Raw genomic sequence first — 23,402 nt, forward strand, 5'->3', positions numbered from 1 at the left:
TCTATGCTTTAGACTGTATCTAAACCTGCTCCAACATGGACTGACATTCTGGCCTACTTTCAGCCGATGCGACTTGTCTGTCGCTGAACAGTCGCTTTTTATGTATTCAGCACCTATGTATAATGTTGTAAAAATGCTCTAGAAGCTAAAGTCGCAGAAATGTCACACATATTTGGCCTGCAACTTTCTGTGCGACAAATTCAGACAGGAAAAATCAGTATAAATCCTTAGAAAATTATCCCCCAGTGTCTCCATCTGCTGGCGGTATTGAATAAGCATTGCTGCACTGATGGGGTATGCATTAGACGAAAAAAAAGAAGAAAAAGAAGAATAATACGCCCAGAAAAGAGGCGAAAAGGAGAAAAACGTAAAAAAACGTGAAAAAAAAGTAAGAGGAAGAGAAGGGAAAAAAAGGTGGAAATGGGTTTAAAAGTGATTTCGGCGGAGAAATATATATATATATATATATATATATATATATATATGCGCACACACACACATAGATATAAACGTATTCTCCGTTGAGATATTGCAGCCGCTGCTGTTGCTGTGTCCAGGCCCAGGAGCCTTAGCACTGTGCTGTGATGTCACTCAATACCACTGACATCACTAGGTGTAAACAACATCTCTCCTTTGCTGTGTATGTGACTATGGAGCTGTTTGGTGATGTCGTCTATTACGGCCTTCATAGAAGCAACAGGAGATTGTTGCATCCATCTTGAACCCTCAGAACTACAGTGCTATGATGTCACTCACTTCCACAGGCCTTGCAGAGTGTAAACAACAACAACCCAGCTTTGTTGTGTATGTAACCATAGGGATTTGTGATGTCACCTAGAACCTTCACAGCAGCGACAGCTTTATGAGGAGCATCAGCACTGCTCTGCCTGAGCAGAACCATCACCGCCATAGGTTGTCAAATAACCCGGATTTAACCCACACAGGTAAGTCCAATGGGGTGCAGGCATGTCCTCTATGCTTACAGCTTCCCGTGGGTGTTGGTTTGATACCGTTTGGGGACAGCCAAGGAGGCATCTGCAGGCAACAAAGGTAGTTGTGTGCTTGTGTGTGTGTTTCCTATGCAGATCCTAAGCCCAGTGTCACATGCAAGTAGGAGGAGTAAGAAGGGTTCCTGGCAAATCCGGGTTATGGATTGCATTTAAAAAGGCCCCGTGGGAGTGCAATGGGCCCCTGTCTTGCTGCTTAGCAATAATGGTATGGGTTTAGGTTCTGCTGTGTGTACTGGTGGTTGACTGCCCCCCAGCCCAGAGTGTGCATGGAAAATTGTCTGGCAGCCTCCCTGACAGCAAGCAGTGATAGTGCCCATGAAGGGGACCTTGTTGGGCCCGCCCCTTTCACGGTTATCGCTTCTCGGCCTTTTGGCTAAGATCAAGTGTAGTATCTGTTCTTATCAGTTTAATATCTGATACGTCCCCTATCTGGGGACCATATATTAAATGGATTTTTGAGAACGGGGGCCGATTTCGAAGCTTGCTTCCGTCGCCCTATGCATTGACCCGATATGGCAGTATCTTCGGGTACAGTGCACCACCCCCTTACAGGGTTAAAAAGAAAGATTCCTACTTTCATTGCTACCTGCTTGCTGGCTAGCCAGCTAGCCAGCCCTGTGGGCCTTGCTGCTGCTGCAGCCAAAAAACAAAAGGTGGTGCTGCTGCTGCTTCTGCTGCTTCTGCTTCTGCTTGTGTCTGGCCCCTGTTGGAGCGTCCAGGCACAGGACTTCTGCTGCTGCTGACTAAATGGCCTCCTTAATTGGATCATTTGAGTAGCCAGCACACCTGTGCAGGTAGGGCATGACATGATAGGCAGCTGCCTTGATAGCGGGTGGGTGCTGAATGTTCCTAATTGACAAAATAAGATTAATGCTTATGAAGAAATATAAAATCTCATCCCTTCCCCAATATCGCGCCACACCCCTACCCCTTAATTCCCTGGTTGAACTTGATGGACATATGTCTTTTTTCGACCGTACTAACTATGTAACTATGTAACATAACATGGGGGGGGGGGGGGGTCTCCTGGCTGTTCACACAGGTGTGTCATTGCTGTACATTGACCATGCATTGCTTCTGTGGTATTGCAAAGGCAAAGACAAATGCTTCCAGCCATCCATTGCACTAATGGATTGGTCATCAGCTGGCTGTCTATGTCCCGCATCAATATAGACCAAAGTACAGAGGGTTAGGCTATGCTATTGTGCACCTACCTGATGCATCAGAAGGTGCGAGGCCCTTGCTAAATTCTGTGCACAGACTTTGAGATCTATGCTTTAGACTGTATCTAAACCTGCTCCAACATGGACTGACATTCTGGCCTACTTTCAGCCGATGCGACTTGTCTGTCGCTGAACAGTCGCTTTTTATGTATTCAGCACCTATGTATAATGTTGTAAAAATGCTCTAGAAGCTAAAGTCGCAGAAATGTCACACATATTTGGCCTGCAACTTTCTGTGCGACAAATTCAGACAGGAAAAATCAGTATAAATCCTTAGAAAATTATCCCCCAGTGTCTCCATCTGCTGGCGGTATTGAATAAGCATTGCTGCACTGATGGGGTATGCATTAGACGAAAAAAAAGAAGAAAAAGAAGAATAATACGCCCAGAAAAGAGGCGAAAAGGAGAAAAACGTAAAAAAACGTGAAAAAAAAGTAAGAGGAAGAGAAGGGAAAAAAAGGTGGAAATGGGTTTAAAAGTGATTTCGGCGGAGAAATATATATATATATATATATATATATATATATATATATATGCGCACACACACACATAGATATAAACGTATTCTCCGTTGAGATATTGCAGCCGCTGCTGTGTCCAGGCCCAGGAGCCTTAGCACTGTGCTGTGATGTCACTCAATACCACTGACATCACTAGGTGTAAACAACATCTCTCCTTTGCTGTGTATGTGACTATGGAGCTGTTTGGTGATGTCGTCTATTATGGCCTTCATAGAAGCAACAGGAGATTGTTGCATCCATCTTGAACCCTCAGAACTACAGTGCTATGATGTCACTCACTTCCACAGGCCTTGCAGAGTGTAAACAACAACAACCCAGCTTTGTTGTGTATGTAACCATAGGGATTTGTGATGTCACCTAGAACCTTCACAGCAGCGACAGCTTTATGAGGAGCATCAGCACTGCTCTGCCTGAGCAGAACCATCACCGCCATAGGTTGTCAAATAACCCGGATTTAACCCACACAGGTAAGTCCAATGGGGTGCAGGCATGTCCTCTATGCTTACAGCTTCCCGTGGGTGTTGGTTTGATACCGTTTGGGGACAGCCAAGGAGGCATCTGCAGGCAACAAAGGTAGGTGTGTGCTTGTGTGTGTGTTTCCTATGCAGATCCTAAGCCCAGTGTCACATGCAAGTAGGAGGAGTAAGAAGGGTTCCTGGCAAATCCGGGTTATGGATTGCATTTAAAAAGGCCCCGTGGGAGTGCAATGGGCCCCTGTCTTGCTGCTTAGCAATAATGGTATGGGTTTAGGTTCTGCTGTGTGTACTGGTGGTTGACTGCCCCCCAGCCCAGAGTGTGCATGGAAAATTGTCTGGCAGCCTCCCTGACAGCAAGCAGTGATAGTGCCCATGAAGGGGACCTTGTTGGGCCCGCCCCTTTCACGGTTATCGCTTCTCGGCCTTTTGGCTAAGATCAAGTGTAGTATCTGTTCTTATCAGTTTAATATCTGATACGTCCCCTATCTGGGGACCATATATTAAATGGATTTTTGAGAACGGGGGCCGATTTCGAAGCTTGCTTCCGTCGCCCTATGCATTGACCCGATATGGCAGTATCTTCGGGTACAGTGCACCACCCCCTTACAGGGTTAAAAAGAAAGATTCCTACTTTCATTGCTACCTGCTTGCTGGCTAGCCAGCTAGCCAGCCCTGTGGGCCTTGCTGCTGCTGCAGCCAAAAAACAAAAGGTGGTGCTGCTGCTGCTTCTGCTGCTTCTGCTTCTGCTTGTGTCTGGCCCCTGTTGGAGCGTCCAGGCACAGGACTTCTGCTGCTGCTGACTAAATGGCCTCCTTAATTGGATCATTTGAGTAGCCAGCACACCTGTGCAGGTAGGGCATGACATGATAGGCAGCTGCCTTGATAGCGGGTGGGTGCTGAATGTTCCTAATTGACAAAATAAGATTAATGCTTATGAAGAAATATAAAATCTCATCCCTTCCCCAATATCGCGCCACACCCCTACCCCTTAATTCCCTGGTTGAACTTGATGGACATATGTCTTTTTTCGACCGTACTAACTATGTAACTATGTAACATAACATGGGGGGGGTCTCCTGGCTGTTCACACAGGTGTGTCATTGCTGTACATTGACCATGCATTGCTTCTGTGGTATTGCAAAGGCAAAGACAAATGCTTCCAGCCATCCATTGCACTAATGGATTGGTCATCAGCTGGCTGTCTATGTCCCGCATCAATATAGACCAAAGTACAGAGGGTTAGGCTATGCTATTGTGCACCTACCTGATGCATCAGAAGGTGCGAGGCCCTTGCTAAATTCTGTGCACAGACTTTGAGATCTATGCTTTAGACTGTATCTAAACCTGCTCCAACATGGACTGACATTCTGGCCTACTTTCAGCCGATGCGACTTGTCTGTCGCTGAACAGTCGCTTTTTATGTATTCAGCACCTATGTATAATGTTGTAAAAATGCTCTAGAAGCTAAAGTCGCAGAAATGTCACACATATTTGGCCTGCAACTTTCTGTGCGACAAATTCAGACAGGAAAAATCAGTATAAATCCTTAGAAAATTATCCCCCAGTGTCTCCATCTGCTGGCGGTATTGAATAAGCATTGCTGCACTGATGGGGTATGCATTAGACGAAAAAAAAGAAGAAAAAGAAGAATAATACGCCCAGAAAAGAGGCGAAAAGGAGAAAAACGTAAAAAAACGTGAAAAAAAAGTAAGAGGAAGAGAAGGGAAAAAAAGGTGGAAATGGGTTTAAAAGTGATTTCGGCGGAGAAATATATATATATATATATATATATATATATATATATATATATATGCGCACACACACACATAGATATAAACGTATTCTCCGTTGAGATATTGCAGCCGCTGCTGTGTCCAGGCCCAGGAGCCTTAGCACTGTGCTGTGATGTCACTCAATACCACTGACATCACTAGGTGTAAACAACATCTCTCCTTTGCTGTGTATGTGACTATGGAGCTGTTTGGTGATGTCGTCTATTACGGCCTTCATAGAAGCAACAGGAGATTGTTGCATCCATCTTGAACCCTCAGAACTACAGTGCTATGATGTCACTCACTTCCACAGGCCTTGCAGAGTGTAAACAACAACAACCCAGCTTTGTTGTGTATGTAACCATAGGGATTTGTGATGTCACCTAGAACCTTCACAGCAGCGACAGCTTTATGAGGAGCATCAGCACTGCTCTGCCTGAGCAGAACCATCACCGCCATAGGTTGTCAAATAACCCGGATTTAACCCACACAGGTAAGTCCAATGGGGTGCAGGCATGTCCTCTATGCTTACAGCTTCCCGTGGGTGTTGGTTTGATACCGTTTGGGGACAGCCAAGGAGGCATCTGCAGGCAACAAAGGTAGGTGTGTGCTTGTGTGTGTGTTTCCTATGCAGATCCTAAGCCCAGTGTCACATGCAAGTAGGAGGAGTAAGAAGGGTTCCTGGCAAATCCGGGTTATGGATTGCATTTAAAAAGGCCCCGTGGGAGTGCAATGGGCCCCTGTCTTGCTGCTTAGCAATAATGGTATGGGTTTAGGTTCTGCTGTGTGTACTGGTGGTTGACTGCCCCCCAGCCCAGAGTGTGCATGGAAAATTGTCTGGCAGCCTCCCTGACAGCAAGCAGTGATAGTGCCCATGAAGGGGACCTTGTTGGGCCCGCCCCTTTCACGGTTATCGCTTCTCGGCCTTTTGGCTAAGATCAAGTGTAGTATCTGTTCTTATCAGTTTAATATCTGATACGTCCCCTATCTGGGGACCATATATTAAATGGATTTTTGAGAACGGGGGCCGATTTCGAAGCTTGCTTCCGTCGCCCTATGCATTGACCCGATATGGCAGTATCTTCGGGTACAGTGCACCACCCCCTTACAGGGTTAAAAAGAAAGATTCCTACTTTCATTGCTACCTGCTTGCTGGCTAGCCAGCTAGCCAGCCCTGTGGGCCTTGCTGCTGCTGCTGCTTCTGCTGCTTCTGCTGCTTCTGCTTCTGCTTGTGTCTGGCCCCTGTTGGAGCGTCCAGGCACAGGACTTCTGCTGCTGCTGACTAAATGGCCTCCTTAATTGGATCATTTGAGTAGCCAGCACACCTGTGCAGGTAGGGCATGACATGATAGGCAGCTGCCTTGATAGCGGGTGGGTGCTGAATGTTCCTAATTGACAAAATAAGATTAATGCTTATGAAGAAATATAAAATCTCATCCCTTCCCCAATATCGCGCCACACCCCTACCCCTTAATTCCCTGGTTGAACTTGATGGACATATGTCTTTTTTCGACCGTACTAACTATGTAACTATGTAACATAACATGGGGGGGGGGGGGGGGTCTCCTGGCTGTTCACACAGGTGTGTCATTGCTGTACATTGACCATGCATTGCTTCTGTGGTATTGCAAAGGCAAAGACAAATGCTTCCAGCCATCCATTGCACTAATGGATTGGTCATCAGCTGGCTGTCTATGTCCCGCATCAATATAGACCAAAGTACAGAGGGTTAGGCTATGCTATTGTGCACCTACCTGATGCATCAGAAGGTGCGAGGCCCTTGCTAAATTCTGTGCACAGACTTTGAGATCTATGCTTTAGACTGTATCTAAACCTGCTCCAACATGGACTGACATTCTGGCCTACTTTCAGCCGATGCGACTTGTCTGTCGCTGAACAGTCGCTTTTTATGTATTCAGCACCTATGTATAATGTTGTAAAAATGCTCTAGAAGCTAAAGTCGCAGAAATGTCACACATATTTGGCCTGCAACTTTCTGTGCGACAAATTCAGACAGGAAAAATCAGTATAAATCCTTAGAAAATTATCCCCCAGTGTCTCCATCTGCTGGCGGTATTGAATAAGCATTGCTGCACTGATGGGGTATGCATTAGACGAAAAAAAAGAAGAAAAAGAAGAATAATACGCCCAGAAAAGAGGCGAAAAGGAGAAAAACGTAAAAAAACGTGAAAAAAAAGTAAGAGGAAGAGAAGGGAAAAAAAGGTGGAAATGGGTTTAAAAGTGATTTCGGCGGAGAAATATATATATATATATATATATATATATATATATATATGCGCACACACACACATAGATATAAACGTATTCTCCGTTGAGATATTGCAGCCGCTGCTGTGTCCAGGCCCAGGAGCCTTAGCACTGTGCTGTGATGTCACTCAATACCACTGACATCACTAGGTGTAAACAACATCTCTCCTTTGCTGTGTATGTGACTATGGAGCTGTTTGGTGATGTCGTCTATTACGGCCTTCATAGAAGCAACAGGAGATTGTTGCATCCATCTTGAACCCTCAGAACTACAGTGCTATGATGTCACTCACTTCCACAGGCCTTGCAGAGTGTAAACAACAACAACCCAGCTTTGTTGTGTATGTAACCATAGGGATTTGTGATGTCACCTAGAACCTTCACAGCAGCGACAGCTTTATGAGGAGCATCAGCACTGCTCTGCCTGAGCAGAACCATCACCGCCATAGGTTGTCAAATAACCCGGATTTAACCCACACAGGTAAGTCCAATGGGGTGCAGGCATGTCCTCTATGCTTACAGCTTCCCGTGGGTGTTGGTTTGATACCGTTTGGGGACAGCCAAGGAGGCATCTGCAGGCAACAAAGGTAGGTGTGTGCTTGTGTGTGTGTTTCCTATGCAGATCCTAAGCCCAGTGTCACATGCAAGTAGGAGGAGTAAGAAGGGTTCCTGGCAAATCCGGGTTATGGATTGCATTTAAAAAGGCCCCGTGGGAGTGCAATGGGCCCCTGTCTTGCTGCTTAGCAATAATGGTATGGGTTTAGGTTCTGCTGTGTGTACTGGTGGTTGACTGCCCCCCAGCCCAGAGTGTGCATGGAAAATTGTCTGGCAGCCTCCCTGACAGCAAGCAGTGATAGTGCCCATGAAGGGGACCTTGTTGGGCCCGCCCCTTTCACGGTTATCGCTTCTCGGCCTTTTGGCTAAGATCAAGTGTAGTATCTGTTCTTATCAGTTTAATATCTGATACGTCCCCTATCTGGGGACCATATATTAAATGGATTTTTGAGAACGGGGGCCGATTTCGAAGCTTGCTTCCGTCGCCCTATGCATTGACCCGATATGGCAGTATCTTCGGGTACAGTGCACCACCCCCTTACAGGGTTAAAAAGAAAGATTCCTACTTTCATTGCTACCTGCTTGCTGGCTAGCCAGCTAGCCAGCCCTGTGGGCCTTGCTGCTGCTGCAGCCAAAAAACAAAAGGTGGTGCTGCTGCTGCTTCTGCTGCTTCTGCTTCTGCTTGTGTCTGGCCCCTGTTGGAGCGTCCAGGCACAGGACTTCTGCTGCTGCTGACTAAATGGCCTCCTTAATTGGATCATTTGAGTAGCCAGCACACCTGTGCAGGTAGGGCATGACATGATAGGCAGCTGCCTTGATAGCGGGTGGGTGCTGAATGTTCCTAATTGACAAAATAAGATTAATGCTTATGAAGAAATATAAAATCTCATCCCTTCCCCAATATCGCGCCACACCCCTACCCCTTAATTCCCTGGTTGAACTTGATGGACATATGTCTTTTTTCGACCGTACTAACTATGTAACTATGTAACATAACATGGGGGGGGGGGGGGTCTCCTGGCTGTTCACACAGGTGTGTCATTGCTGTACATTGACCATGCATTGCTTCTGTGGTATTGCAAAGGCAAAGACAAATGCTTCCAGCCATCCATTGCACTAATGGATTGGTCATCAGCTGGCTGTCTATGTCCCGCATCAATATAGACCAAAGTACAGAGGGTTAGGCTATGCTATTGTGCACCTACCTGATGCATCAGAAGGTGCGAGGCCCTTGCTAAATTCTGTGCACAGACTTTGAGATCTATGCTTTAGACTGTATCTAAACCTGCTCCAACATGGACTGACATTCTGGCCTACTTTCAGCCGATGCGACTTGTCTGTCGCTGAACAGTCGCTTTTTATGTATTCAGCACCTATGTATAATGTTGTAAAAATGCTCTAGAAGCTAAAGTCGCAGAAATGTCACACATATTTGGCCTGCAACTTTCTGTGCGACAAATTCAGACAGGAAAAATCAGTATAAATCCTTAGAAAATTATCCCCCAGTGTCTCCATCTGCTGGCGGTATTGAATAAGCATTGCTGCACTGATGGGGTATGCATTAGACGAAAAAAAAGAAGAAAAAGAAGAATAATACGCCCAGAAAAGAGGCGAAAAGGAGAAAAACGTAAAAAAACGTGAAAAAAAAGTAAGAGGAAGAGAAGGGAAAAAAAGGTGGAAATGGGTTTAAAAGTGATTTCGGCGGAGAATATATATATATATATATATATATATATATATATATATATATATATATATGCGCACACACACACATAGATATAAACGTATTCTCCGTTGAGATATTGCAGCCGCTGCTGTGTCCAGGCCCAGGAGCCTTAGCACTGTGCTGTGATGTCACTCAATACCACTGACATCACTAGGTGTAAACAACATCTCTCCTTTGCTGTGTATGTGACTATGGAGCTGTTTGGTGATGTCGTCTATTACGGCCTTCATAGAAGCAACAGGAGATTGTTGCATCCATCTTGAACCCTCAGAACTACAGTGCTATGATGTCACTCACTTCCACAGGCCTTGCAGAGTGTAAACAACAACAACCCAGCTTTGTTGTGTATGTAACCATAGGGATTTGTGATGTCACCTAGAACCTTCACAGCAGCGCAGCTTTATGAGGAGCATCAGCACTGCTCTGCCTGAGCAGAACCATCACCGCCATAGGTTGTCAAATAACCCGGATTTAACCCACACAGGTAAGTCCAATGGGGTGCAGGCATGTCCTCTATGCTTACAGCTTCCCGTGGGTGTTGGTTTGATACCGTTTGGGGACAGCCAAGGAGGCATCTGCAGGCAACAAAGGTAGGTGTGTGCTTGTGTGTGTGTTTCCTATGCAGATCCTAAGCCCAGTGTCACATGCAAGTAGGAGGAGTAAGAAGGGTTCCTGGCAAATCCGGGTTATGGATTGCATTTAAAAAGGCCCCGTGGGAGTGCAATGGGCCCCTGTCTTGCTGCTTAGCAATAATGGTATGGGTTTAGGTTCTGCTGTGTGTACTGGTGGTTGACTGCCCCCCAGCCCAGAGTGTGCATGGAAAATTGTCTGGCAGCCTCCCTGACAGCAAGCAGTGATAGTGCCCATGAAGGGGACCTTGTTGGGCCCGCCCCTTTCACGGTTATCGCTTCTCGGCCTTTTGGCTAAGATCAAGTGTAGTATCTGTTCTTATCAGTTTAATATCTGATACGTCCCCTATCTGGGGACCATATATTAAATGGATTTTTGAGAACGGGGGCCGATTTCGAAGCTTGCTTCCGTCGCCCTATGCATTGACCCGATATGGCAGTATCTTCGGGTACAGTGCACCACCCCCTTACAGGGTTAAAAAGAAAGATTCCTACTTTCATTGCTACCTGCTTGCTGGCTAGCCAGCTAGCCAGCCCTGTGGGCCTTGCTGCTGCTGCAGCCAAAAAACAAAAGGTGGTGCTGCTGCTGCTTCTGCTGCTTCTGCTGCTTCTGCTTCTGCTTGTGTCTGGCCCCTGTTGGAGCGTCCAGGCACAGGACTTCTGCTGCTGCTGACTAAATGGCCTCCTTAATTGGATCATTTGAGTAGCCAGCACACCTGTGCAGGTAGGGCATGACATGATAGGCAGCTGCCTTGATAGCGGGTGGGTGCTGAATGTTCCTAATTGACAAAATAAGATTAATGCTTATGAAGAAATATAAAATCTCATCCCTTCCCCAATATCGCGCCACACCCCTACCCCTTAATTCCCTGGTTGAACTTGATGGACATATGTCTTTTTTCGACCGTACTAACTATGTAACTATGTAACATAACATGGGGGGGGGGGGGGTCTCCTGGCTGTTCACACAGGTGTGTCATTGCTGTACATTGACCATGCATTGCTTCTGTGGTATTGCAAAGGCAAAGACAAATGCTTCCAGCCATCCATTGCACTAATGGATTGGTCATCAGCTGGCTGTCTATGTCCCGCATCAATATAGACCAAAGTACAGAGGGTTAGGCTATGCTATTGTGCACCTACCTGATGCATCAGAAGGTGCGAGGCCCTTGCTAAATTCTGTGCACAGACTTTGAGATCTATGCTTTAGACTGTATCTAAACCTGCTCCAACATGGACTGACATTCTGGCCTACTTTCAGCCGATGCGACTTGTCTGTCGCTGAACAGTCGCTTTTTATGTATTCAGCACCTATGTATAATGTTGTAAAAATGCTCTAGAAGCTAAAGTCGCAGAAATGTCACACATATTTGGCCTGCAACTTTCTGTGCGACAAATTCAGACAGGAAAAATCAGTATAAATCCTTAGAAAATTATCCCCCAGTGTCTCCATCTGCTGGCGGTATTGAATAAGCATTGCTGCACTGATGGGGTATGCATTAGACGAAAAAAAAGAAGAAAAAGAAGAATAATACGCCCAGAAAAGAGGCGAAAAGGAGAAAAACGTAAAAAAACGTGAAAAAAAAGTAAGAGGAAGAGAAGGGAAAAAAAGGTGGAAATGGGTTTAAAAGTGATTTCGGCGGAGAAATATATATATATATATATATATATATATATATATATATATATATATATATGCGCACACACACACATAGATATAAACGTATTCTCCGTTGAGATATTGCAGCCGCTGCTGTGTCCAGGCCCAGGAGCCTTAGCACTGTGCTGTGATGTCACTCAATACCACTGACATCACTAGGTGTAAACAACATCTCTCCTTTGCTGTGTATGTGACTATGGAGCTGTTTGGTGATGTCGTCTATTACGGCCTTCATAGAAGCAACAGGAGATTGTTGCATCCATCTTGAACCCTCAGAACTACAGTGCTATGATGTCACTCACTTCCACAGGCCTTGCAGAGTGTAAACAACAACAACCCAGCTTTGTTGTGTATGTAACCATAGGGATTTGTGATGTCACCTAGAACCTTCACAGCAGCGACAGCTTTATGAGGAGCATCAGCACTGCTCTGCCTGAGCAGAACCATCACCGCCATAGGTTGTCAAATAACCCGGATTTAACCCACACAGGTAAGTCCAATGGGGTGCAGGCATGTCCTCTATGCTTACAGCTTCCCGTGGGTGTTGGTTTGATACCGTTTGGGGACAGCCAAGGAGGCATCTGCAGGCAACAAAGGTAGGTGTGTGCTTGTGTGTGTGTTTCCTATGCAGATCCTAAGCCCAGTGTCACATGCAAGTAGGAGGAGTAAGAAGGGTTCCTGGCAAATCCGGGTTATGGATTGCATTTAAAAAGGCCCCGTGGGAGTGCAATGGGCCCCTGTCTTGCTGCTTAGCAATAATGGTATGGGTTTAGGTTCTGCTGTGTGTACTGGTGGTTGACTGCCCCCCAGCCCAGAGTGTGCATGGAAAATTGTCTGGCAGCCTCCCTGACAGCAAGCAGTGATAGTGCCCATGAAGGGGACCTTGTTGGGCCCGCCCCTTTCACGGTTATCGCTTCTCGGCCTTTTGGCTAAGATCAAGTGTAGTATCTGTTCTTATCAGTTTAATATCTGATACGTCCCCTATCTGGGGACCATATATTAAATGGATTTTTGAGAACGGGGGCCGATTTCGAAGCTTGCTTCCGTCGCCCTATGCATTGACCCGATATGGCAGTATCTTCGGGTACAGTGCACCACCCCCTTACAGGGTTAAAAAGAAAGATTCCTACTTTCATTGCTACCTGCTTGCTGGCTAGCCAGCTAGCCAGCCCTGTGGGCCTTGCTGCTGCTGCAGCCAAAAAACAAAAGGTGGTGCTGCTGCTGCTTCTGCTGCTTCTGCTTCTGCTTGTGTCTGGCCCCTGTTGGAGCGTCCAGGCACAGGACTTCTGCTGCTGCTGACTAAATGGCCTCCTTAATTGGATCATTTGAGTAGCCAGCACACCTGTGCAGGTAGGGCATGACATGATAGGCAGCTGCCTTGATAGCGGGTGGGTGCTGAATGTTCCTAATTGACAAAATAAGATTAATGCTTATGAAGAAATATAAAATCTCATCCCTTCCCCAATATCGCGCCACACCCCTACCCCTTAATTCCCTGGTTGAACTTGATGGACATATGTCTTTTTTCGACCGTACTAACTATGTAACTATGTAACATAACATGGGGGGGGGGGGGGGGGGGGTCTCCTGGCTGTTCACACAGGTGTGTCATTGCTGTACATTGACCATGCATTGCTTCTGTGGTATTGCAAAGGCAAAGACAAATGCTTCCAGCCATCCATTGCACTAATGGATTGGTCATCAGCTGGCTGTCTATGTCCCGCATCAATATAGACCAAAGTACAGAGGGTTAGGCTATGCTATTGTGCACCTACCTGATGCATCAGAAGGTGCGAGGCCCTTGCTAAATTCTGTGCACAGACTTTGAGATCTATGCTTTAGACTGTATCTAAACCTGCTCCAACATGGACTGACATTCTGGCCTACTTTCAGCCGATGCGACTTGTCTGTCGCTGAACAGTCGCTTTTTATGTATTCAGCACCTATGTATAATGTTGTAAAAATGCTCTAGAAGCTAAAGTCGCAGAAATGTCACACATATTTGGCCTGCAACTTTCTGTGCGACAAATTCAGACAGGAAAAATCAGTATAAATCCTTAGAAAATTATCCCCCAGTGTCTCCATCTGCTGGCGGTATTGAATAAGCATTGCTGCACTGATGGGGTATGCATTAGACGAAAAAAAAGAAGAAAAAGAAGAATAATACGCCCAGAAAAGAGGCGAAAAGGAGAAAAACGTAAAAAAACGTGAAAAAAAAGTAAGAGGAAGAGAAGGGAAAAAAAGGTGGAAATGGGTTTAAAAGTGATTTCGGCGGAGAAATATATATATATATATATATATATATATATATATATATATATATATGCGCACACACACACATAGATATAAACGTATTCTCCGTTGAGATATTGCAGCCGCTGCTGTGTCCAGGCCCAGGAGCCTTAGCACTGTGCTGTGATGTCACTCAATACCACTGACATCACTAGGTGTAAACAACATCTCTCCTTTGCTGTGTATGTGACTATGGAGCTGTTTGGTGATGTCGTCTATTACGGCCTTCATAGAAGCAACAGGAGATTGTTGCATCCATCTTGAACCCTCAGAACTACAGTGCTATGATGTCACTCACTTCCACAGGCCTTGCAGAGTGTAAACAACAACAACCCAGCTTTGTTGTGTATGTAACCATAGGGATTTGTGATGTCACCTAGAACCTTCACAGCAGCGACAGCTTTATGAGGAGCATCAGCACTGCTCTGCCTGAGCAGAACCATCACCGCCATAGGTTGTCAAATAACCCGGATTTAACCCACACAGGTAAGTCCAATGGGGTGCAGGCATGTCCTCTATGCTTACAGCTTCCCGTGGGTGTTGGTTTGATACCGTTTGGGGACAGCCAAGGAGGCATCTGCAGGCAACAAAGGTAGGTGTGTGCTTGTGTGTGTGTTTCCTATGCAGATCCTAAGCCCAGTGTCACATGCAAGTAGGAGGAGTAAGAAGGGTTCCTGGCAAATCCGGGTTATGGATTGCATTTAAAAAGGCCCCGTGGGAGTGCAATGGGCCCCTGTCTTGCTGCTTAGCAATAATGGTATGGGTTTAGGTTCTGCTGTGTGTACTGGTGGTTGACTGCCCCCCAGCCCAGAGTGTGCATGGAAAATTGTCTGGCAGCCTCCCTGACAGCAAGCAGTGATAGTGCCCATGAAGGGGACCTTGTTGGGCCCGCCCCTTTCACGGTTATCGCTTCTCGGCGTTTTGGCTAAGATCAAGTGTAGTATCTGTTCTTATCAGTTTAATATCTGATACGTCCCCTATCTGGGGACCATATATTAAATGGATTTTTGAGAACGGGGGCCGATTTCGAAGCTTGCTTCCGTCGCCCTATGCATTGACCCGATATGGCAGTATCTTCGGGTACAGTGCACCACCCCCTTACAGGGTTAAAAAGAAAGATTCCTACTTTCATTGCTACCTGCTTGCTGGCTAGCCAGCTAGCCAGCCCTGTGGGCCTTGCTGCTGCTGCAGCCAAAAAACAAAAGGTGGTGCTGCTGCTGCTTCTGCTGCTTCTGCTTGTGTCTGGCCCCTGTTGGAGCGTCCAGGCACAGGACTTCTGCTGCTGCTGACTAAATGGCCTCCTTAATTGGATCATTTGAGTAGCCAGCACACCTGTGCAGGTAGGGCATGACATGATAGGCAGCTGCCTTGATAGCGGGTGGGTGCTGAATGTTCCTAATTGACAAAATAAGATTAATGCTTATGAAGAAATATAAAATCTCATCCCTTCCCCAATATCGCGCCACACCCCTACCCCTTAATTCCCTGGTTGAACTTGATGGACATATGTCTTTTTTCGACCGTACTAACTATGTAACTATGTAACATAACATGGGGGGGGGGGGGGGTCTCCTGGCTGTTCACACAGGTGTGTCATTGCTGTACATTGACCATGCATTGCTTCTGTGGTATTGCAAAGGCAAAGACAAATGCTTCCAGCCATCCATTGCACTAATGGATTGGTCATCAGCTGGCTGTCTATGTCCCGCATCAATATAGACCAAAGTACAGAGGGTTAGGCTATGCTATTGTGCACCTACCTGATGCATCAGAAGGTGCGAGGCCCTTGCTAAATTCTGTGCACAGACTTTGAGATCTATGCTTTAGACTGTATCTAAACCTGCTCCAACATGGACTGACATTCTGGCCTACTTTCAGCCGATGCGACTTGTCTGTCGCTGAACAGTCGCTTTTTATGTATTCAGCACCTATGTATAATGTTGTAAAAATGCTCTAGAAGCTAAAGTCGCAGAAATGTCACACATATTTGGCCTGCAACTTTCTGTGCGACAAATTCAGACAGGAAAAATCAGTATAAATCCTTAGAAAATTATCCCCCAGTGTCTCCATCTGCTGGCGGTATTGAATAAGCATTGCTGCACTGATGGGGTATGCATTAGACGAAAAAAAAGAAGAAAAAGAAGAATAATACGCCCAGAAAAGAGGCGAAAAGGAGAAAAACGTAAAAAAACGTGAAAAAAAAGTAAGAGGAAGAGAAGGGAAAAAAAGGTGGAAATGGGTTTAAAAGTGATTTCGGCGGAGAAATATATATATATATATATATATATATATATATATATATATATATATATATGCGCACACACACACATAGATATAAACGTATTCTCCGTTGAGATATTGCAGCCGCTGCTGTGTCCAGGCCCAGGAGCCTTAGCACTGTGCTGTGATGTCACTCAATACCACTGACATCACTAGGTGTAAACAACATCTCTCCTTTGCTGTGTATGTGACTATGGAGCTGTTTGGTGATGTCGTCTATTACGGCCTTCATAGAAGCAACAGGAGATTGTTGCATCCATCTTGAACCCTCAGAACTACAGTGCTATGATGTCACTCACTTCCACAGGCCTTGCAGAGTGTAAACAACAACAACCCAGCTTTGTTGTGTATGTAACCATAGGGATTTGTGATGTCACCTAGAACCTTCACAGCAGCGACAGCTTTATGAGGAGCATCAGCACTGCTCTGCCTGAGCAGAACCATCACCGCCATAGGTTGTCAAATAACCCGGATTTAACCCACACAGGTAAGTCCAATGGGGTGCAGGCATGTCCTCTATGCTTACAGCTTCCCGTGGGTGTTGGTTTGATACCGTTTGGGGACAGCCAAGGAGGCATCTGCAGGCAACAAAGGTAGGTGTGTGCTTGTGTGTGTGTTTCCTATGCAGATCCTAAGCCCAGTGTCACATGCAAGTAGGAGGAGTAAGAAGGGTTCCTGGCAAATCCGGGTTATGGATTGCATTTAAAAAGGCCCCGTGGGAGTGCAATGGGCCCCTGTCTTGCTGCTTAGCAATAATGGTATGGGTTTAGGTTCTGCTGTGTGTACTGGTGGTTGACTGCCCCCCAGCCCAGAGTGTGCATGGAAAATTGTCTGGCAGCCTCCCTGACAGCAAGCAGTGATAGTGCCCATGAAGGGGACCTTGTTGGGCCCGCCCCTTTCACGGTTATCGCTTCTCGGCCTTTTGGCTAAGATCAAGTGTAGTATCTGTTCTTATCAGTTTAATATCTGATACGTCCCCTATCTGGGGACCATATATTAAATGGATTTTTGAGAACGGGGGCCGATTTCGAAGCTTGCTTCCGTCGCCCTATGCATTGACCCGATATGGCAGTATCTTCGGGTACAGTGCACCACCCCCTTACAGGGTTAAAAAGAAAGATTCCTACTTTCATTGCTACCTGCTTGCTGGCTAGCCAGCTAGCCAGCCCTGTGGGCCTTGCTGCTGCTGCAGCCAAAAAACAAAAGGTGGTGCTGCTGCTGCTTCTGCTGCTTCTGCTTCTGCTTGTGTCTGGCCCCTGTTGGAGCGTCCAGGCACAGGACTTCTGCTGCTGCTGACTAAATGGCCTCCTTAATTGGATCATTTGAGTAGCCAGCACACCTGTGCAGGTAGGGCATGACATGATAGGCAGCTGCCTTGATAGCGGGTGGGTGCTGAATGTTCCTAATTGACAAAATAAGATTAATGCTTATGAAGAAATATAAAATCTCATCCCTTCCCCAATATCGCGGCACACCCCTACCCCTTAATTCCCTGGTTGAACTTGATGGACATATGTCTTTTTTCGACCGTACTAACTATGTAACTATGTAACATAACATGGGGGGGGGGGGGGGGTCTCCTGGCTGTTCACACAGGTGTGTCATTGCTGTACATTGACCATGCATTGCTTCTGTGGTATTGCAAAGGCAAAGACAAATGCTTCCAGCCATCCATTGCACTAATGGATTGGTCATCAGCTGGCTGTCTATGTCCCGCATCAATATAGACCAAAGTACAGAGGGTTAGGCTATGCTATTGTGCACCTACCTGATGCATCAGAAGGTGCGAGGCCCTTGCTAAATTCTGTGCACAGACTTTGAGATCTATGCTTTAGACTGTATCTAAACCTGCTCCAACATGGACTGACATTCTGGCCTACTTTCAGCCGATGCGACTTGTCTGTCGCTGAACAGTCGCTTTTTATGTATTCAGCACCTATGTATAATGTTGTAAAAATGCTCTAGAAGCTAAAGTCGCAGAAATGTCACACATATTTGGCCTGCAACTTTCTGTGCGACAAATTCAGACAGGAAAAATCAGTATAAATCCTTAGAAAATTATCCCCCAGTGTCTCCATCTGCTGGCGGTATTGAATAAGCATTGCTGCACTGATGGGGTATGCATTAGACGAAAAAAAAGAAGAAAAAGAAGAATAATACGCCCAGAAAAGAGGCGAAAAGGAGAAAAACGTAAAAAAACGTGAAAAAAAAGTAAGAGGAAGAGAAGGGAAAAAAAGGTGGAAATGGGTTTAAAAGTGATTTCGGCGGAGAAATATATATATATATATATATATATATATATATATATATATGCGCACACACACACATAGATATAAACGTATTCTCCGTTGAGATATTGCAGCCGCTGCTGTGTCCAGGCCCAGGAGCCTTAGCACTGTGCTGTGATGTCACTCAATACCACTGACATCACTAGGTGTAAACAACATCTCTCCTTTGCTGTGTATGTGACTATGGAGCTGTTTGGTGATGTCGTCTATTACGGCCTTCATAGAAGCAACAGGAGATTGTTGCATCCATCTTGAACCCTCAGAACTACAGTGCTATGATGTCACTCACTTCCACAGGCCTTGCAGAGTGTAAACAACAACAACCCAGCTTTGTTGTGTATGTAACCATAGGGATTTGTGATGTCACCTAGAACCTTCACAGCAGCGACAGCTTTATGAGGAGCATCAGCACTGCTCTGCCTGAGCAGAACCATCACCGCCATAGGTTGTCAAATAACCCGGATTTAACCCACACAGGTAAGTCCAATGGGGTGCAGGCATGTCCTCTATGCTTACAGCTTCCCGTGGGTGTTGGTTTGATACCGTTTGGGGACAGCCAAGGAGGCATCTGCAGGCAACAAAGGTAGGTGTGTGCTTGTGTGTGTGTTTCCTATGCAGATCCTAAGCCCAGTGTCACATGCAAGTAGGAGGAGTAAGAAGGGTTCCTGGCAAATCCGGGTTATGGATTGCATTTAAAAAGGCCCCGTGGGAGTGCAATGGGCCCCTGTCTTGCTGCTTAGCAATAATGGTATGGGTTTAGGTTCTGCTGTGTGTACTGGTGGTTGACTGCCCCCCAGCCCAGAGTGTGCATGGAAAATTGTCTGGCAGCCTCCCTGACAGCAAGCAGTGATAGTGCCCATGAAGGGGACCTTGTTGGGCCCGCCCCTTTCACGGTTATCGCTTCTCGGCCTTTTGGCTAAGATCAAGTGTAGTATCTGTTCTTATCAGTTTAATATCTGATACGTCCCCTATCTGGGGACCATATATTAAATGGATTTTTGAGAACGGGGGCCGATTTCGAAGCTTGCTTCCGTCGCCCTATGCATTGACCCGATATGGCAGTATCTTCGGGTACAGTGCACCACCCCCTTACAGGGTTAAAAAGAAAGATTCCTACTTTCATTGCTACCTGCTTGCTGGCTAGCCAGCTAGCCAGCCCTGTGGGCCTTGCTGCTGCTGCAGCCAAAAAACAAAAGGTGGTGCTGCTGCTGCTTCTGCTGCTTCTGCTTCTGCTTGTGTCTGGCCCCTGTTGGAGCGTCCAGGCACAGGACTTCTGCTGCTGCTGACTAAATGGCCTCCTTAATTGGATCATTTGAGTAGCCAGCACACCTGTGCAGGTAGGGCATGACATGATAGGCAGCTGCCTTGATAGCGGGTGGGTGCTGAATGTTCCTAATTGACAAAATAAGATTAATGCTTATGAAGAAATATAAAATCTCATCCCTTCCCCAATATCGCGGCACACCCCTACCCCTTAATTCCCTGGTTGAACTTGATGGACATATGTCTTTTTTCGACCGTACTAACTATGTAACTATGTAACATAACATGGGGGGGGGGGGGGGGGTCTCCTGGCTGTTCACACAGGTGTGTCATTGCTGTACATTGACCATGCATTGCTTCTGTGGTATTGCAAAGGCAAAGACAAATGCTTCCAGCCATCCATTGCACTAATGGATTGGTCATCAGCTGGCTGTCTATGTCCCGCATCAATATAGACCAAAGTACAGAGGGTTAGGCTATGCTATTGTGCACCTACCTGATGCATCAGAAGGTGCGAGGCCCTTGCTAAATTCTGTGCACAGACTTTGAGATCTATGCTTTAGACTGTATCTAAACCTGCTCCAACATGGACTGACATTCTGGCCTACTTTCAGCCGATGCGACTTGTCTGTCGCTGAACAGTCGCTTTTTATGTATTCAGCACCTATGTATAATGTTGTAAAAATGCTCTAGAAGCTAAAGTCGCAGAAATGTCACACATATTTGGCCTGCAACTTTCTGTGCGACAAATTCAGACAGGAAAAATCAGTATAAATCCTTAGAAAATTATCCCCCAGTGTCTCCATCTGCTGGCGGTATTGAATAAGCATTGCTGCACTGATGGGGTATGCATTAGACGAAAAAAAAGAAGAAAAAGAAGAATAATACGCCCAGAAAAGAGGCGAAAAGGAGAAAAACGTAAAAAAACGTGAAAAAAAAGTAAGAGGAAGAGAAGGGAAAAAAAGGTGGAAATGGGTTTAAAAGTGATTTCGGCGGAGAAATATATATATATATATATATATATATATATATATATATGCGCACACACACACATAGATATAAACGTATTCTCCGTTGAGATATTGCAGCCGCTGCTGTGTCCAGGCCCAGGAGCCTTAGCACTGTGCTGTGATGTCACTCAATACCACTGACATCACTAGGTGTAAACAACATCTCTCCTTTGCTGTGTATGTGACTATGGAGCTGTTTGGTGATGTCGTCTATTACGGCCTTCATAGAAGCAACAGGAGATTGTTGCATCCATCTTGAACCCTCAGAACTACAGTGCTATGATGTCACTCACTTCCACAGGCCTTGCAGAGTGTAAACAACAACAACCCAGCTTTGTTGTGTATGTAACCATAGGGATTTGTGATGTCACCTAGAACCTTCACAGCAGCGACAGCTTTATGAGGAGCATCAGCACTGCTCTGCCTGAGCAGAACCATCACCGCCATAGGTTGTCAAATAACCCGGATTTAACCCACACAGGTAAGTCCAATGGGGTGCAGGCATGTCCTCTATGCTTACAGCTTCCCGTGGGTGTTGGTTTGATACCGTTTGGGGACAGCCAAGGAGGCATCTGCAGGCAACAAAGGTAGGTGTGTGCTTGTGTGTGTGTTTCCTATGCAGATCCTAAGCCCAGTGTCACATGCAAGTAGGAGGAGTAAGAAGGGTTCCTGGCAAATCCGGGTTATGGATTGCATTTAAAAAGGCCCCGTGGGAGTGCAATGGGCCCCTGTCTTGCTGCTTAGCAATAATGGTATGGGTTTAGGTTCTGCTGTGTGTACTGGTGGTTGACTGCCCCCCAGCCCAGAGTGTGCATGGAAAATTGTCTGGCAGCCTCCCTGACAGCAAGCAGTGATAGTGCCCATGAAGGGGACCTTGTTGGGCCCGCCCCTTTCACGGTTATCGCTTCTCGGCCTTTTGGCTAAGATCAAGTGTAGTATCTGTTCTTATCAGTTTAATATCTGATACGTCCCCTATCTGGGGACCATATATTAAATGGATTTTTGAGAACGGGGGCCGATTTCGAAGCTTGCTTCCGTCGCCCTATGCATTGACCCGATATGGCAGTATCTTCGGGTACAGTGCACCACCCCCTTACAGGGTTAAAAAGAAAGATTCCTACTTTCATTGCTACCTGCTTGCTGGCTAGCCAGCTAGCCAGCCCTGTGGGCCTTGCTGCTGCTGCAGCCAAAAAACAAAAGGTGGTGCTGCTGCTGCTTCTGCTGCTTCTGCTTGTGTCTGGCCCCTGTTGGAGCGTCCAGGCACAGGACTTCTGCTGCTGCTGACTAAATGGCCTCCTTAATTGGATCATTTGAGTAGCCAGCACACCTGTGCAGGTAGGGCATGACATGATAGGCAGCTGCCTTGATAGCGGGTGGGTGCTGAATGTTCCTAATTGACAAAATAAGATTAATGCTTATGAAGAAATATAAAATCTCATCCCTTCCCCAATATCGCGCCACACCCCTACCCCTTAATTCCCTGGTTGAACTTGATGGACATATGTCTTTTTTCGACCGTACTAACTATGTAACTATGTAACATAACATGGGGGGGGGGGGGGTCTCCTGGCTGTTCACACAGGTGTGTCATTGCTGTACATTGACCATGCATTGCTTCTGTGGTATTGCAAAGGCAAAGACAAATGCTTCCAGCCATCCATTGCACTAATGGATTGGTCATCAGCTGGCTGTCTATGTCCCGCATCAATATAGACCAAAGTACAGAGGGTTAGGCTATGCTATTGTGCACCTACCTGATGCATCAGAAGGTGCGAGGCCCTTGCTAAATTCTGTGCACAGACTTTGAGATCTATGCTTTAGACTGTATCTAAACCTGCTCCAACATGGACTGACATTCTGGCCTACTTTCAGCCGATGCGACTTGTCTGTCGCTGAACAGTCGCTTTTTATGTATTCAGCACCTATGTATAATGTTGTAAAAATGCTCTAGAAGCTAAAGTCGCAGAAATGTCACACATATTTGGCCTGCAACTTTCTGTGCGACAAATTCAGACAGGAAAAATCAGTATAAATCCTTAGAAAATTATCCCCCAGTGTCTCCATCTGCTGGCGGTATTGAATAAGCATTGCTGCACTGATGGGGTATGCATTAGACGAAAAAAAAGAAGAAAAAGAAGAATAATACGCCCAGAAAAGAGGCGAAAAGGAGAAAAACGTAAAAAAACGTGAAAAAAAAGTAAGAGGAAGAGAAGGGAAAAAAAGGTGGAAATGGGTTTAAAAGTGATTTCGGCGGAGAAATATATATATATATATATATATATATATATATATATATATATGCGCACACACACACATAGATATAAACGTATTCTCCGTTGAGATATTGCAGCCGCTGCTGTGTCCAGGCCCAGGAGCCTTAGCACTGTGCTGTGATGTCACTCAATACCACTGACATCACTAGGTGTAAA

The 23,402-nt window shown here is 46.0% G+C and overlaps 10 non-coding genes across 10 annotated transcripts; all 10 read left to right on the top strand.

Annotated features, from left to right (window-relative positions):
- Positions 1-1,363: 1,363 nt before the first annotated feature.
- LOC130302275 (U2 spliceosomal RNA) lies at positions 1,364-1,554 on the top strand. Its single transcript, XR_008852556.1, has one exon. It is a non-coding gene; the product is annotated as a U2 spliceosomal RNA (small nuclear RNA).
- A 2,086-nt stretch (positions 1,555-3,640) lies between these two features.
- LOC130302276 (U2 spliceosomal RNA) lies at positions 3,641-3,831 on the top strand. The gene has a single exon (XR_008852557.1). It is a non-coding gene; the product is annotated as a U2 spliceosomal RNA (small nuclear RNA).
- Positions 3,832-5,914: 2,083 nt separating this feature from the next.
- LOC130302278 (U2 spliceosomal RNA) lies at positions 5,915-6,105 on the top strand. The gene has a single exon (XR_008852558.1). It is a non-coding gene; the product is annotated as a U2 spliceosomal RNA (small nuclear RNA).
- A 2,065-nt stretch (positions 6,106-8,170) lies between these two features.
- Positions 8,171-8,361, top strand: LOC130302279 (U2 spliceosomal RNA). Its single transcript, XR_008852559.1, has one exon. It is a non-coding gene; the product is annotated as a U2 spliceosomal RNA (small nuclear RNA).
- Positions 8,362-10,454: 2,093 nt separating this feature from the next.
- On the top strand, positions 10,455-10,645 carry LOC130302280 (U2 spliceosomal RNA). The gene has a single exon (XR_008852560.1). It is a non-coding gene; the product is annotated as a U2 spliceosomal RNA (small nuclear RNA).
- A 2,104-nt stretch (positions 10,646-12,749) lies between these two features.
- LOC130302281 (U2 spliceosomal RNA) lies at positions 12,750-12,940 on the top strand. Its single transcript, XR_008852561.1, has one exon. It is a non-coding gene; the product is annotated as a U2 spliceosomal RNA (small nuclear RNA).
- A 2,097-nt stretch (positions 12,941-15,037) lies between these two features.
- Positions 15,038-15,228, top strand: LOC130302298 (U2 spliceosomal RNA). Its single transcript, XR_008852578.1, has one exon. It is a non-coding gene; the product is annotated as a U2 spliceosomal RNA (small nuclear RNA).
- A 2,090-nt stretch (positions 15,229-17,318) lies between these two features.
- On the top strand, positions 17,319-17,509 carry LOC130302283 (U2 spliceosomal RNA). Its single transcript, XR_008852563.1, has one exon. It is a non-coding gene; the product is annotated as a U2 spliceosomal RNA (small nuclear RNA).
- A 2,087-nt stretch (positions 17,510-19,596) lies between these two features.
- Positions 19,597-19,787, top strand: LOC130302284 (U2 spliceosomal RNA). The gene has a single exon (XR_008852564.1). It is a non-coding gene; the product is annotated as a U2 spliceosomal RNA (small nuclear RNA).
- A 2,086-nt stretch (positions 19,788-21,873) lies between these two features.
- Positions 21,874-22,064, top strand: LOC130302285 (U2 spliceosomal RNA). The gene has a single exon (XR_008852565.1). It is a non-coding gene; the product is annotated as a U2 spliceosomal RNA (small nuclear RNA).
- The last annotated feature ends 1,338 nt before the right edge of the window (positions 22,065-23,402 follow it).

The sequence above is a fragment of the Hyla sarda genome, unplaced genomic scaffold, assembly GCF_029499605.1.
Source record: "Hyla sarda isolate aHylSar1 unplaced genomic scaffold, aHylSar1.hap1 scaffold_1159, whole genome shotgun sequence".
Classification (NCBI taxonomy): domain Eukaryota; kingdom Metazoa; phylum Chordata; class Amphibia; order Anura; family Hylidae; genus Hyla; species Hyla sarda.